This window comes from Hemitrygon akajei, chromosome 14, assembly GCF_048418815.1.
Source record: "Hemitrygon akajei chromosome 14, sHemAka1.3, whole genome shotgun sequence".
In the NCBI taxonomy this organism is placed as follows: domain Eukaryota; kingdom Metazoa; phylum Chordata; class Chondrichthyes; order Myliobatiformes; family Dasyatidae; genus Hemitrygon; species Hemitrygon akajei.
The window spans coordinates 99,182,059-99,194,645 of NC_133137.1; the positions used below are offsets into that span (position 1 = coordinate 99,182,059).

Sequence of the window (12,587 nt, forward strand, 5' to 3'; positions counted from 1 at the left end):
TGGTATAAGGAACCGGGTGGGCTTTGCAAAACTTGGGTGAGGCATTTTCATTTAACACTATATTACTCTCGATATGTGTGTTTTCCAGTGCCATCCTGAACACTGTTGTGGCACCATCAGTACTTTTCTTAACACACTTTCAGTTGACACTATTGTAGGGGATTTGGCTTGCCAATAAAGTGATAGTTGTCTTAGCCAATCATGTCCTCACAATGCTGGCCTTCCTGATTTTACCACATACAAGCTCAATGTGGCTTATTGATTGTTCTATCTCACTGTTACAAGTGTCATTCCTACAGCAGTTATCTTGTCTCTAGTAACTGTTCTTGGCTGGATATCTGCAGGCATCAGTTCAGTATCTTTGAAATGTCATTCAAACACACTTTGTGGAATGACTGAAACAGCAGAGCCAGTGTCCAATTCCTCTTTAATTAATTTGCCGTTCATTTCTGGTGTAAGCCATGTTGCTTGTCTATTGAAACTGAGAAGAGGCAGAGCTGAGTGATGGTGTGATGATGGCGCTAAATGGCGACTCCTTTGCTTGTATCTTCGGAAACAGCTTTATATCAATCTTTGATATTTTTTTCCTTTTCAGGATTCTTTTGAAGACCCTGAAATGGAGTTACACACTGCCTTTGGTTCTTTGTGGGAATGGGACCCACTCGCAGGGCCTCATGACTGGACGCTTTTTGCAATGCCAAAGCCGTGGCCTGGAAGGCTAGTGTGCTCTCAGTGTGCCAGATTTTCATGGCTCTGAACGCGGGCTGATTCAAGACTGGTACTGCCGCTGCCGACTGATGCATCGCAGGAGAACAAGGAAAATCGGAAGCAGCGAGCTTGCTTTTGGCTGTGTGCCCAGAGGCACAGAGCTCAGAAAAAGTGATGCAACAGACATTTAACACCATAAATCAGTGAGTTGTTTTACTATATCTCCCCTCTCACTGTTGAATGGGGACTCCTCTTTTTTCCTTATTAGGAAGGGAGAGAACCTGTGGTATGTTGAATACCAGGCGAATGAGTAGTCTTTGAGATACTACAATGTGTGTTTTTATTGATGCTTTTCTGCTTGCTTGAGTGCTTGGTGGGGAGCAGCGATGCTTTTTTGCTGGTGGGGGAGGAGCGGGGTTTTGGGGTTCTAGCATTTAACTGTCATTCATTCTTTGGGTGCACTCCTGTTTTCATGGAAGTTTGTGAAGGAAAAGAACTTCAGGATGTATATTGTATACATTTCTCTGACATTAAATGTACCTATTGAAACTATTGAACCTATTGTTAGTTTTCACATTGTAAATCCAAAGGCTGCTCAGTCCTGTGCCACTCTTACCAAAATTTTCACCAACAGCAAGCAGATTATTGCTCTTTTTGAAACTACAACTTGACCTCTTATCTTTTTCTTTTTCCTGTGCAGTCCATTTATTTGTGTCTACCCGATATGTGTCCTACTTTGTTGCATTTTCTTTAAGTTTCACCTTTATATCTGCTTTGATCTTGTGTATGTGTATGTGCTATCTCCACAGAGAGAGCACAATTCATTTGGCCAGGCCAGTTTCTGTTAAGACATTGTAATTTTGTTTATGCCTACTTTCATTCCTGACTGCAATCCAATTGCGTCTGTCTTCTATTTATATTGATACAGCTAGTTCAACTGCTTTTTTAAATGTAAGCTGTGCTTCATTTTGGAAGTGTCTATGAATACTTCCTTGTAAGTTCCACAAACTAAACAATCTCTCAGTGCATCATTTAGCTCATTACTAAACTGACAATGCTCAGACAATTTCATCAATTCAGTCACATATGCTGAAATGGATGCCTTTTCCTTTTGATTCCGCTTATGAAACCTAAAGCATTCTGTAATCAAGCATGGCTTTGGTTCTGAATGTTCCTGTATTACTAACAAATTATCAGCAAAGTACATTTCAGTTTGTTTGGTTGGAGATGTCAAGCTTCTAAGCAAACTGTATGCCTTTATACCCAACGTGTTCAGCAAAACTGGTACTCTCTTCCCATTGGCTATTTCATCTGCCTCAAACTGCTGCTCAATTAGCTCAGTATACAGTATCCAGTTATTTGTATAATCAAACATGCCTGACTTTCCAATGTAGCCAGCCATTTCTGCTCTTTCTTTTATGATTATCAGCTGGTACTCACTGTCCATGAAACCATGAATTCTTCTATTTTCAGCTTTTTAAAAATTCAACTGTCTTTCCTTTTGCAAAGAAAACAGGCTGCTGCAAAGAGGAACAAAAGTGTGTTGTGCTTTCTCTCATTGTAGCACTATTTTCTATATTTTACTTCCTTTCTACTACCTCAATGTAATTATGCCTGGCCTGAGCTGTCTGAAAGGCATGCAAAACAAAATATTTTCACTCTATCTTAGTGCAAATGTCAACAGTAAACTAATAATAGTCATTTCTTGGTGGGGTGAGGTGGGGGTGGTTTACAAGGCATGGCCAAATATTTTAATTCCCATTCCTGTTCCAAACTGTTGATCCATGACCTCCTCTTGTGCCAAGATAAGGGCACCCTCAGAGTGGAGGAGCAACATCTTATATTCCATCTGGGTAGTCTCCACCCTGATGGCAGGAACATCAATTTCTTTATTTGGAGAACAAATTCCACGCCCCCCCACCCCTTTCCTCTATTCCTCACTCTGACTTTTCACTTCTTCTCATCTGCCTATTACAACCCCCGCCCCCCCCCCATGGTCCCCACCTCCTTCCCTTTCTCCCATTGTCCATTCTCGCCTCCTTTCAGATTCTTTCTTTTCTCACCTACCTGGCTTCACCTAATATCTCGCAGCTAGCCTCTTTCCCCACCCTGCACCTTTTAGTTCTGGCATCTTCCCCCTTCCTTATCAATCCAGAAGGAGGGTCTCAGCCCAAAACATCAACTATTTACTCATTTCCATGGATGCTGCCTGGCCTGCGGAGCTCCTCCAGCATTCTGTGTGTGCTGCTTTGGACTTGCAGCATCTGCAGACCTTCACATTACTGTTAGTCCTTGTGAGAGTGGGTAGTTCAATTAAAACCAGTACCACACCATACCAATACCATTTGAGAACATCACAGGAATTTTGAAGAACTAATCAGTGAAATGAGAGCAATGATGTGGTCCCCAAGGACACCTTTGCTTGACCTCCTTCCACCGCTCACTGTCTCACTTTGCCACGGGTGCCTGAGGACCCTCTCATACTTTGTATTTTTTAGTTTAAATTTCATTAGTAATTACAAAGAGATTTTATTGCTAATTTGCTAAACTAGCCCTAATCTATTTTTATCAAGTATTACCTGAGGGATAATCTAAATAAATAAGTTAAAATGATGATGCTTTTCAAAAATAAGTTTTGAAAGAAAATTAAGGAAACAGTTACAGGCAATTTAACTCATACATTATTGTCCCAGCAGTACTTTCCAAGATTTTAAAGATAAACATTTGTTATATGAAACACAATGTGAAATTTGTTGTTTGTGTCAGTGACCAACACACTGAGAATGTGCTGGGGGCATGTGGTAAACTATGTGTATCCCTGTCTGGACACGGCCCTCTGCTGACTGCTCCTGTGGTAAACTATGTGTATCCCTGTCTGGACACGGCCCTATGCTGACTGCTCCTGTGGTAAACTATGTGTATCCCTGTCTGCTCCTGTGGCTCCTCCCACAGACCCCTGTATAAGGGTGATTGGAGGCACTGATCCTCCCTCAGTCTCCAAGATGTTGTGGTCACTTCTGCTGCTAATAAAAGCCTATCGTTCGCTTCCCGTCTCCGAGAGATATTGATGGTGTATCAATATTAATCCCCCCCTTTGTTTTAAAAGAGAGTCCCCATGGGGCGAAGTTTCTTACAAGTATATTTACAGGTCAAGTCCATCAGGTGGTCGAGTCTGTCACTGCGATCTACGTAGCACCAGTGACAGTGGTTTTGCTGGCTCTGGCCTGACTTGAGGTGCCAGCCCGTTAGACATCAGTAATCCTTCATGCGTGTGCGTGGCGCCTGGTATGGGAGTGTCGTGAGGAGTCTGTGTAGGGCTTGGTGTGCGCGGTGTCTCGTGGGTATATACATCGTGGGTACGGGGTTCATAGTCACCGTGGAGTGTTCGGGGTAGGGGTCTGGTGCTCCTGCGGGCGCCAGGTCGCGGACGGAGACCGTGTCCTCCCGCCCATCAGGTAAGACCACGTAGGCATACTGGGGGTTTGCATATAGAAGGTGAACCCTCTCGACCAGCGGGGAGTATTTATTGCTCCTTGCATGTTTCTGGAGCAGCACTGGCCCTGGGGACATCAGCCAAGCCGGTAGGGTGGTCCCAGTGGCAGACTTCCTGGGAAAAGAAGAGGCGCTCATGAGGGGTGGCATTGGTGGATGTGCATAACAGGGAGCGGATGGAGTGGAGCGCCTCGGGGAGGACCTCCTGCCAGCGAGAGACTGGCAATCCCTTTGACCCAAGGGCTAAAAGTGTGGCCTTCCACACCGTGGCATTCTCCCTCTCCACCTGTCCATTCCCCCAGGGATTATAGCTTGTGGTCCTACTAGTAGCAATACCCCTAGCCAGCATGTACTGGCGCAGCTCGTCACTCATAAAGGAGGACCCTCTGTCACTGTGGATATAGCAGGGATATCCGAACAGAGTGAAGAGCTGGCGCAGGGCTTTTACGATGGACGTGGCAGTGGGATTGGGGCAGGGGATGGCAAAGGGGAACCGCGAGTACTCGTTGATTATGTTGAGAAAGTAGACATTGCGGTCGGTGGAGGGAAGGGGGCCCTTAAAATCGACACTCAGTCACTCAAAAGGGGCGGGTGGCCTTGATAAGTTGCGCCTTTTCAGGACGGTAGAAGTGCGGTTTGCACTCAGCGCACCCGGGTGGCAAAGATCTGCATGGAGAGCGTACAGCTGGTCGAGCTGCGCGTTGGCACACGCTCCCCGGGATAGGGCATCGGGGGCTCATTGAGCCTTCCAGGCTGGTACAGGATATCATAGTTGTAGGTGGAGAGTTCTATTCTCCACCTCAATTTTATCATTTTTGATTTTGCCCTGCTGTTGGTTGCTGAACATGAACACAACTGAGCGCTGGTCAGTCAGCAAGATGAACCTTTTGCCGGCGTATAGTGCCGCTAGTGCCTAATAGCTTCCACTATGGCCTGGGCTTCTTTCTCCATTGCGGAGAGCCGAATTTCAGGGCCCTGAAGGGTACAAGAGAAGAATGCTACCGGCCTTCCTGCCTGATTGAGGGTAGCAGCCAGCGCGAAGTCGGAGGCATCACTCTCTACTTGGAAGGGAATGGACTCTTCCACTGCATGCGTCATTGCTTTGGCAATGTCCCCTTTAATGCAGCTGAAGGCCGCGTGGGCTTCGGCTGAGGGGAAATGCAGTGGACTTGAACAGGGGACGGGTCTTGTCTGCGTAATGAGGGACCCATTGGGCGTAATAGGAAAAGAAGCCCAGGCACCATTTGAGGACTCTGAGGGTGGTGGGAGGAGGGAGTTCCAACAGGGAGCGCATATGGTTGGGGTCAGGGCCAATGACCCCATTCTCCACGACATACCCAAGAATAGCAAGTCGGGTGGTTCCAAACACACACTTGTCCCTGTTATAGGTGAGGTTAAGAGCTTTGGCCACTTGGAAAAAGCATTGGAGGTTGGTGTCGTGATCCTGCCAGTCGTGACCGCAGATGGTGATGTTATCCAGATATGGGAACGTGGCCTTCAGTTGGCACTGGTCCACCATCCGGTCCATTTCCCTCTGGAAGACAGAGACACCATTCGTGACACCGAAGGGGACGCGCAGGAAGTGATAGAGCCTGCCCCCCACCTCGAAGGCAGTGTAGGGGTGGTCCTCCGGGCAGATGGGGAGCTGATGGTAAGCAGATTTCAGATCTATTGTCGAGTACACCTCGTACTGAGCTATCTGATTGACCATATCCGCGATGTGGGGTAGGGGGTACGCGTCAAGCTGTGTGAACCTATTGATAGTCTGGCTATAGTCCACTACCATCCTATTTTTCTGCCCTGTCCGAACAATGACCACCTGGGACCTCCAAGGGCTTGTGCTTGGCTCTATGATCCCCTCCCTGAGCAGCCGCTGCACCTTTGACTGAATGAAGGCCCTGTCCCCCGCGCTGTACCTCCTGCTTTTAGTTGCCACAGGTTTACAGTCGGGGGTCAGGTTGGCGAACAGCGATGGGGGAGGGATCTTGAGGGTGGAGAGGCTGCAAGTGGTGTCAGTAGCGCGGCTGTTGGCATGGTGCTGGGTGGGATGTGCGGGTCGGTGTGTGTGTATGGTCAGTAGCGGGGTATATGACGAAGCCCCACAAAACTGAGGATTTCTGACAGTGATTGGTGAGAGGGGCCCATCATACTCCATTGTCACACTTTTCAGGGCACACAGTTGAGGCATGACCAGTAACGCAAAGTCCCGATATTCAGTGCCCTGCACCACCAATGTCGCTACACAACCCCCCCCGGATGTCTGTGGAATGCGATCCAGAAGCCATGGTGACCCTCTGGCTTACCGGCTGTGTCACGAGTCCGCAGCGTTGCACCGTGTCCGGGTGAATAAAACTCTCAGTGCTGCACGTGACAAACTGGCAGCTAGTCCTGTGTCCCTCCACCAGGATGTCCATCATTGACCTTGCAAGCTGGTGTGGAGCGCTTTGGTTGAGGGTCACGGAGGCCAGAGTTGCATCGTCATCTAGGTGCCCAGTAAGCACCCGTGGGTCGGAGGCAGGGCAAGGTGGCGCTGACAAAGATGGCCACCCCGCTGCCTCGCACGTGGCGGGCAGGCAAGATGGCAACCCCCATGCCTGGCACGCGGTGCTGCTTGACCCTGCTCGTGGTTTGGACTCACAGGCCTTGGCGAAGTGGCCCTTCTTTCTGCAGCTGGAGCAGGTCGCTTCTCGGGCCGGGCAGCGTTGTCGGGGGTGCTTCTCGAGTCCACAGAAGTAACACTGGGTGGACTTGTGACTGGCAGCAGCCGAGGTCGATTCGCTGGCGGGTTGCGGGGTCTGCAGCGTCCACGGGGCCGATGGGAGATCACCCGCCTGGACAGCGTTAACGTTGTGCAGAGCAGCTTCCAGCGTGTCGGCCAGCTCGATCGCCGAATGTAAGGTAAGATTCGCGTGTTCCAGCAGCCGCTGGAGCACGTACACTGACCTGATCCCCGTAACGAAGGCGTCTCATACCAGGAGCTCCGCATGCTGTTCTGCCATCAGCCCCCTGCAGTCGCAGGCCCGCATGAGTGTCTGTAGGGCCCGGACAATCTCAGCACTCGACTCGCTGGCCCGCTGCCACTGTGTTGCTAAGTGATGTCTTGCATAGACGGTGTTCACCGACTGCAGGTATTGTCTCTTGAGGGCATCCAGTGCCCCTTGGTAGGTCCGCAGGTTTCGGATCAGGGAGTATACCAGCGAACTGACCCTGGAGATGAGAATTCTGTGCATCGTTGCAGGTTCGGTCACACGAATCTCCTCCAGGTACGATTGGAAGTATGCAAGCCAGAGTTTAAAAGCGATGCTGGCTTCTGGAGATTGAGGGTCAATATCCAATCTGTCGGGTCGTAAAATGCGCTCCATGTTTTAAAATTGCTGCTAATAAAATTGATGCACCATCAATAACTCTCGGAGATGGGAAGCGAACGATAGGCTTTTATTAGCAGCAGAAGTGACCATGACATCTTGGAGACAGAGGGAGGAGCAGTGCCTCCAATCGCCCTTATACAGGGGTCTGTGGGAGGAGCCACAGGAGCAGTCAGAAGAGTGCCGTGTCCAGACAGGGATACACAGAGTTTACCACAGGAGCAGTCAGCATTTGTTGCCATGCTTCTGGTGGTGACATAGCATACCACAGCTTCCTAACTCTACATCTTTAGACTGTGAAAGGAAAGCAGGGCTCCTGGGAGAAACCCATGTGTTCATGGGGACAGCATACAAATTCCTTACGTGGAATTGAGCTCTAATCTCCATCTAGCTATTGTACTGACAATCTTATATTCTTTTATTTTCCGGGACAATTAAAATATTTAATTATTTTAAGCAATAAATACTGATATTGCTGCAAGAACAAAATGAATGCCGAAGTTGTAAATGTCATTCAGATGTGAAAGATAAGTTTAGTGGGAAATAAATGGTAGAAAGAAATTAATGGGAGAGCTGGCATTAACTCAGTGGGCCAAATGGCAACCATCTGTCTGTCTTGAACCTCAAATTAGCCAAACACTTAAATATGACAGACAGACTAGGCTCCTGGCTTCATAAAGGAGGCATGAGCGCACCTAAATTTTCTTTGAAGTTTGCATAGATTCGGCATGTCACCAAAAGCTTTGACAATTTTCTATAGTTGCACAGTGGAGAGTTTCCAAACTGGTAGCAGCACAGCCTGGTATGGAAATACCAATGCCCAGAAATGGAAAAGGCTACACAAAATGGTGGACACAGCCCAGTCCATCACAGGCAAAGCCCTGTTCACCACTGAGCACATTTATTTCAAGCAGTGCCAGAAGAAAGCAGCATCCATCATCAGTGAGACCCACCATCCTGACCATACTGTTTCCTCACTACTACCATTGGCAGAAGGTATATGGGCCGTAGGTCAAAATCCACATGGTTCAGAAACAATTGTTACCCTGCAACAATCAGCTCCTGAACCAGTGTGGATAACTTCATTCACCTCTACTCTAAACTGATTCTATGACCTATCAACTCACTTTCAAAGATTCTTCACAACTCCCCACTGATCTCCCTCCTGGCGCTTATACTTGCAAGCGGACCAAGTGCTACTCCTACCCTTACACTTCCTCCCTCACTACCATCCAGGGCCCTGAACAGTCCCTCCAGGTGAGGTAACATTTCACCTGAGTCTGGTGGAGTCATCTACTGTATCCGGTGCTCCCGGTGTGGCCTCCTGTATATCAGTGAGTCCTGACACAGATTGGGAGACTGCTTCCAAAACACTTATGCTCCACCTGCCAGAAAAAGTGGGATCTCCTGGTGGTCACCCATTTTAATTCCTCTTCCCATTCCGACATGTCAGCCCATGGCCTCATCTACTGCCATGAGGAGGCCAGACTCAGACTGAAGGAGCAACATGTTATATTCCATCTGGGTAGTCTCCAACCTGATATCAATGTTCATGCTCTCTCAAACTTCCAGTAATGCCCCCCCCTCACCATTCCTATTTCCCTCTCACCATCTCTTTACCTCCCCATCACCTCCCTCTCATGTTCCTTCCACTCTTCTTTCTTTCATGGCCTTCTGTCCTCTCCTATCTGATTCCCCTTTCTCCAGCCTTGTATCTCTTTCCCCAATCAGCTTCCCAGCTCTTTACTTCTACCCTACCTGCCCCCCATCCCCCAGTTTCACCTATCACCTTGCGGTCTTCCACCCCTCCCCCTACTTTCTTACTCTGACTCCTCATCTTTTTTCCAGTCCTGATGAGGGGTTTGGACCCGAAACATCGGCTGTTTACTCTTTTCCGTAAGTGCTGCCTGGCCTGCTGTGCGTGTTGCTCATATTCTCAGTCTTGTTTGTATTAGCCCTGCTTTCCCTCTTTTGCACAGTGCTCATTGGTCTGTCCATGTGTAGTTATTTTGTAAAATCCATTTTCCTTTTCTCCTTGTAAATGCCTGTAAGAAAATTCATCAAGGCTGTACATAGTAAAATATACATACTTTAATAATAAATTCTTTGAATTTGTAGGGGTATTCTTACACTTCACCAAAACCTTCCAGATGCCCCCTCACCCCACAATGTCAGCGCTCCAGATTCACCATTCTTTCCTCCTGACTGTATGAGTGAGTCTCCTTTCCAAAAGACTCCAGGCCTCAGAAGGTGGGTTAGCAGCAATGAATTATGCCAGTCACCGCAGATCTTGGTTGTCAGAGGATGAAGGGTGCATACTGATCTGGTAATCCGTCATCCATCAATTAAACTCCACGAGGGAATAGGCCGCTTGGTTGCCAGCGCGTAGCTGGAGGAGTGTACGACCTACAATGTGTAGGAACAGGCTGTTCGGTACAAACAAATTGTGCTATGGAATGCTGCACTGAAACCCAGCCGTGCCAAAGCCAGTGTTAAAGTCACATTTATTGTCATGTTCACAAGTACATATATGCATAGGTGTAATGAAAAAAAAACTTTCAGCAGTATAACAGTCACTTAATATCAGGTACACAATACTCAAGAAAAATGTAAACTGAAGATAAATTATACACAATGTTTACAACACAATAAGAACACTAAAAGAAGATGAGGTATAAAACTAGTTAATCATTTATTAAGTGTTGCAAGGATGAAACATGTGGTAGGAAACACAAGGAGAGAAAGAGAGACAGAGATAAAGGTCCAATGGAGGCAAAGGAAACCCAGTCCAGTGTGATTTGGCCTTCTTATACCCATCTGCTAACTGACAATAAATTCCATTCAAATTCTGTTGCTCGAGTTGTGACAAAAACAACTATGTCCACTGCACCCCTGGATGTCTACATGAAGCTTAAAAAAATAGAGGGCTATGGGAAAAGCCTAGGTAGTTCTAAGGTAGGGACATGTTCAGCACAGCTTTGTGGGCCGAATGGCCTGTATCGTGCTCTATGTTTTCTATGTTTCTAATTACATATATAGGTAAAATACAAAGCATAAGAAAGTTAAACTAAACAGTCTGATCCATCACAACTGTAGTGCAAATTGGTCATGCTCTTCAATGCTGAGATAGTGATTAGGGTTGTACAAGTTAGTTTGAGAGCTGAATCGTTGAAGGTCTTGGCAGTGTGAGCGTTGTGGTGTGGAACTTAATGCTTTTGTACTTCCTGTCCGACATCCATTTGCCCAGACCCTGGCTACTATTCAGAAGCCTGTATACAACTCCCATCAGGGTCATTTACTTTGCAGCTTCTTAACTACCCACAAGGATTCTACATCGTTCAGTTCTATGTCACCTCATTTTCAGGATTTGATTTTGATTTTTTAAAGCAAAAGAGCCACTTCATATATCCCCTTTGCCTACCTGCCAGTCCTTTCGACACAATCTTCATCCTTGGATGTTAAACTGCCAGCTGTAATCTTCCTTCAGCCATGAATAACCTTTCAGCCAGCAAGTCCACCGCTCACTTCAAATATGGCAGCAAATTGCACCTCACAAGCAAGAGAAAAGCTGCAGGTGCTGGAAATCTGAGCAACACACACAAAATACAGGAGGATCTCAGCAGACCAGGCAGCATCTATGGAAAATGCACTTTGTGCATGAGCAACTTCCACTTTCTCACCATTCTGTTTAGGCCTCCTCTCACCCTACTGTTGTCATGCGAGTGCAAACTGGCTGAAGTTCCCACATTCAAACAGTGGTAATGTGGCACAGCTGGAGCCCAACTCACATATCCAGTGAGCCAGGTTCAAACCTGACCTCTAGTGCTGTCTGTGTGGAGTTTGCATGCTCTCCTTGTGGCCATGCAGGTTTTGTTTGGGTGCTCTAGGCAGCACAGTGGCAAAGCAGTTAGCAAAATGCGGTACTGTCATAAGGGGACAGGAGGCTGGACCCAAGTGCAGGACACAGGCACTGAAGTACTAGGTGCAGGACGGGAACAACTAGACAACAGACAAAATGTGGTGTGTGAGAGGGACGTTATGTTCAAGGTGATTCTGGGGTTCCGGGAGAGTCTTAGAGTTCAGGCAAGGCAGGATCCTGGAATTCACTGGGCAGGCCACATAACTCCTAGGCAGGGCCCAGACCTCCCAGGCAGGAGCACAGGGCCTGAGCAGGTCACAGGGCACCTGGGTAGGTTGTGGGGCACAACCTGTCAGCAGCAAGGGGTGGAAAGGCGCAAAGTCCCCCACCAGGCAACGGCAGTCCAGCCAGGCTTGCTTGAGGGAGGCAAGGGATAGGAAGGGAACTAGGTCCAGGGTGACTGCCAGACTTACTTGAAGAACTCACCTTTAACAAGGGGAACTCCACGCCAGGGCATCAGGAGGAACAGGATAGGCAGGACATCCCCCAACTCCACTCCATCCCAGAGCCCCCTATATACACTGCCAGCCGATGGGCATCAGGTGCGCCTCCTTGAGCCCCAACAAGACACGATGATCCACAGGTGTGACTAATTGGGCTCAAGGGTGAAAGGAGGGACGGCTACAAGACCCGGAGTCCGGAGTCCACGGACCGGATCAAGACCCAGAATGCAGGCTCCAGACCAGACCATAACAGTACTCCCCACCACCCCCCCGTCAAAGGGAGCCTCCAGGTGACTGAGGATGGTCTCTAAAGGTAGAGAAGATACAGGTGGGTGGGGGTGGGGAATGTTCAGAGAATAGGGGACCCCAGGGTGACACAACATGACTCCAGTGCCTGCATTGCTGGGTCTATGCTGGGGGGGGGGGGGGGGGTCATTCTGTCATCAGGGACAGGAGGCTGGACCCAAGTGCAGGACACAGGCACTGAAGTACTAGGGGCAGGACAGGAACAACTAAACAATAGACAAGATGTGGTGACCATGGTGTGCATGAGGGACATGACATTCAAGGTGATGCTGGGGTTCCAGGAGAGTCTTAGAGTTCAGGCAAGGCAGGATCCCAGAGTTCAGTGGGCAGGCCACATAACTCCTAGGCAGGGCC

At 48.2% G+C, this 12,587-nt stretch overlaps 1 long non-coding RNA gene across 1 annotated transcript; it reads right to left on the reverse strand.

Moving 5' to 3' along the window:
• Window positions 1–9,689: 9,689 nt before the first annotated feature.
• LOC140739035 (uncharacterized) lies at window positions 9,690–11,990 on the reverse strand. Its single transcript, XR_012101546.1, has 3 exons — window positions 11,911–11,990; window positions 10,987–11,150; window positions 9,690–9,971 (listed from the first exon to the last, which is right to left on the reverse strand). It is a non-coding gene; the product is annotated as an uncharacterized lncRNA (long non-coding RNA).
• Between the last annotated feature and the right edge of the window lie 597 nt (window positions 11,991–12,587).